The sequence below is a fragment of the Myotis brandtii genome, unplaced genomic scaffold (genome assembly GCF_000412655.1).
Source record: "Myotis brandtii unplaced genomic scaffold, ASM41265v1 scaffold1103, whole genome shotgun sequence".
Lineage (NCBI taxonomy): Eukaryota > Metazoa > Chordata > Mammalia > Chiroptera > Vespertilionidae > Myotis > Myotis brandtii.
Window position 1 is genome coordinate 813315 of NW_005353762.1, and position 4048 is coordinate 817362.

Here is a 4048-nt window from a genome sequence, read left to right on the forward strand (position 1 = left end):
GTGAAACTGCAAATAAGGGGCTACTACTTACAGGTGAAACTGGAGGGCAGCCAGGAGAGCCACAGCTGAAACAGCTTCCAAGAGATACAATTCTGCGGGTACACGTAACAAAGATTTGCTAAAACTCTGTGAGGAAAGTTTTAAAACTCCCCTGACAGACACCAAAGTGGGCTTGGACAAATAGGAAGTGTCTTAAGTTCTTAGTAAGGAAAACTCCACATCCTTAGTATGCTGACCTTCCCCAAGCTGATAGATGTATTTAACATGACTCCAATAAAAACCCCAATACATTTACCTGACAAATACTACTCCCCCCAAAGCTAAAGAAGATAGTTGTCCTTTTCTCTTTTTAGTGCGAATATGAGATGATGGATGCTAACTAAATTACTGTGCTGACTATTTCACAATATATGTAAGTCATCGGGCTGTCTCGCTCATGCTGTATACTTCAGCTTACACAATAAGGTCTCTCAGTTACGTCTCAGTAAAGCTGGAAGAAAGAAATAAACATGCCCCAAAGTTTTCAGAGGCTCACCATCCTCACAAGGTTGGTAATATTTTAACTATCAGGTTTTTTTGAAATGTAGAAACTTTTATGTGTTACTTATTTTGATATTAAAATAAGTTTGTTTTTTGAACCTGTAAGTTTCTTCTCTATTCAAATACAAATAATTTTTATTTGCAATGCATTTCATATGTCTCATGATATATAACATATCAATGGGTTTAGTGACAATATGAATTCAGCCATAATTCTCTCCAACATAATGGAAAAAAGTCTTCAATTTTTTCTAAAAAAAAAAATCTAGAGAAAATGATTGCAAAGCTTTTTTAAAACAAACACGTAAGAATAGCCAGGAAAACTCTAAATAGCAACAATAGTGAAGGGAATGGATTGACCTATCAAATTTAGAAACATTTATCACATGGAATTATTTTTTATAGCATCAGATTGGATGCAGCCCAAATGTTTATTACTAACCCCAGTAACAGATTGTTTGAATAAACTATGCTCTGTCTATCCCCTGGAATACTATGCAGTCATGAGAAAGATCAGGAAAGATCTATATGTACTGAGTAGAAGTGATTTCCAGAATCTGAAAGCAGGGTACAGACCAGTGCATTTAGTATACTCTTCATTCTTGTGTAAGAAAAATGAGAAAATAAAATTCATAACTGCAAAAAAAATCTTAAAATGCACTCAATAATTCTAATAGTATTATCATTTTAAGTATGTTTATGCATAGTACAAAATAAAGCAAAGAAATATATATCTCAATGTCAGTAGGAACCAAGGGTTTTCATGTAAAATCAAAAGAAAAAACTGTATTGTTAAATTTGAATTTGAAATAGGAACATGAACTCAGTTTCTAAGAGTGTGTATATACTTGTGTCAGTCCACAAGAAGCAATGATACCCTAGTAAGATGAGTACCTAGTCTTGCTTCCTGAATCTCATTCGCCAGGAGAAGGACATAAAGCTCCTTACTGAAACTGCTTATTCAGGTCTTGAGCAGGGAAAGTACGAAGTCAGCCTGGAATACCTTGTTGCCCAGACATAAGCAAGTACCCAGAAAAAATGAGGGCATGTGCAAGGACAGAGACGCCAGCTTGGAGGGCTCGCACTGATCAAACTGAGCTCAGGAGAAGCATCTATGAGAATACTGTCTCTAACTGGTTGACATACACTGAATCAATAAATTTGATAAGTCCATATTGATTAATGCACAGAGAGAAATAAAAATTTAAAAAAATCAAAGAAAGAGGAAGAAAGAGAAACTCATTTGCTACCACAAAAGTGATTACTACACCAATTCTTTATTCTAAAAATCGATAAAGGAAAACTATAATCATTTTCTCTGCTTTTAAAATATAAAATATAGTTTATTAATTATGGAAATATCTATATACAAGTGGCAGCTAATGAATGTGGAAGAACTCATAACATTTTAAATTCACCATTTGGAAATCCCCAGTGAAATGCCTGGTTCGGGCAAGTCTAAACAATAGGTAATAAAACTACTTAGGCTGGCAAAGACCAGGATGTTCACACGCTGCCAATAATCACCCCACAGATTACATGTTAATGGCAAAGAGGGAAAAGGCATTTTAACCAAGTGATCAAACTTAGTATCACTAATGGTAGGACATATTTTCTTATACGCCTTCTGATATGATATGTTATGAAATACAGGGTATCATCTATGCTCCATAGAATTCTTATAAAAATGCTGAACTTGAATCTAACAGACCCTTTAGATGTAACTTTCAGTTTGCAGGAAATAAGTGAATAGAGGAAAAAGTAAAGCAACCTGACAAACCCAGGTTTGGGGAGATTCTGTTGGCTTATTCTTTTCACAAAAGGCCAAGTAAGAAAATAAAACAGGGGACTGAAGAGATTTAACAACCAAATGCATAAACACTTACTGGTCTTGGACCATTGGGAGACGGGGGAGAAGACATTTGGGAATTGCATATTTGTATGAGAGAATTTGTGTTAATTTTCTTAAGAAGCACAATCATATTGTAGAATGGAGGAGAATATCTATTTCTAGGAGACTCATGCTGAAGTATTCAAGTGGGAAAGAGCATGATGTCTGCGAGTTGCTTTAAAATGGTTCAGCCAAAAATAAAAAGACAGGGAAAAGCAAATGCGGCAAAAATTTTACAAACGTTCATTGTCCCATTCTTTCAACTTCTTCTGGTAAGTTAAAAAAAAAAAAAAAAAGCTAAATTAAAAGACAGACTGACTCCAAAATTTCTGGATTGGGCAAGTATTTAGTAATTTACTGAGAATAAGAATATGTAAATAAAACAAAATAATCATGCATTTATCTTGCCTTTTTTTATGAATTGTAACATTGGGTTATTAAGTAATTAATGATGAAACGGTGATCTTTTAAGAAATATTCCAGCTAATGAATGAAGTGTGATAAGATTTGAGTATCACCATTTTGCAAATTAACTAATGAGTTAATTGGGATTCAGGTTAGATTCATCTCTTGGATCTAATTGTCCATTTACTCATGTTAACTGACACTATGTGAAATTCCACAGTAACTGAATCTTCAAAATTCAGACTTTGGGAATCTCTACAGGACAAGTAACATGGCCCCTTTAATACAAATTTGCAAGAAAAAAGAAAGATTTGCAAGAGAATCTTTGGACCTAAGGATGCATATCAACCAGAGATCATGGTGTTAAAACTCAGAAGAACTTGAAAAAATTTGTATAAAACATTTGAAAAAATGTGAACATTGTAAAATATTTGATATAGTAAAATCATTGTACATTTTAAGGGTGATGACAGTATTATGTTTATATTTTTAAGAACCCTTTCTTGGAGATAAATATTGAAATATTTATAAATGATTTATAAATGATCAATGTCTGAAATTTGCTTCAAATTATACAGAGGCTAGAGACAAGTGAATAAAAGTATAGATGAAATTAGATTAAGCAGATATTGGTAACTTTTGAAGTTAGATAATAAATACATAAAATTCATCATAGTCTTCTTCTACTTTCCAATAGTTTTTAATTTTCAATAGTAAAAGGTTAAAAAAAATCTTGAAAGCAACAAAGCTGTCCTTCAGTAGGTGAATGGATAAATAAACTGTGTAACATCCAGATAATGGGATATTATTTAGCACTAAAAAGAAATGAGCTATCAAGATGTGAAAAAACATGGAGGAAACATAAATGCATATTACTAAATGTGAGAAACCAATCTGAAAAGACTATATATATACTAGAGACCCGGAGCATGAAGTTCGTGCACGGGGGAGGGGGTGTCCCTCAGCCCAATCTGCACTCTCTCCAATCTGGGACCCCTCAAAGGATGTCCAACTGCCCATTTAGGCCCAATCCCACTGGGCCTAAATGGGCAGTCGGACATCCCACTCACAAGCCAGGACTTCTGGCTCCTAACTGCTCACTTGCCTGCCTGCCTGATTGCCCCTAACCGCTTCTACCTGCCAGCCTGATCACCCCCTAACCACTCCCCTGCCAGCCTGATTGATGCCTAACTGCTCCCCTGCAGGCCCGAT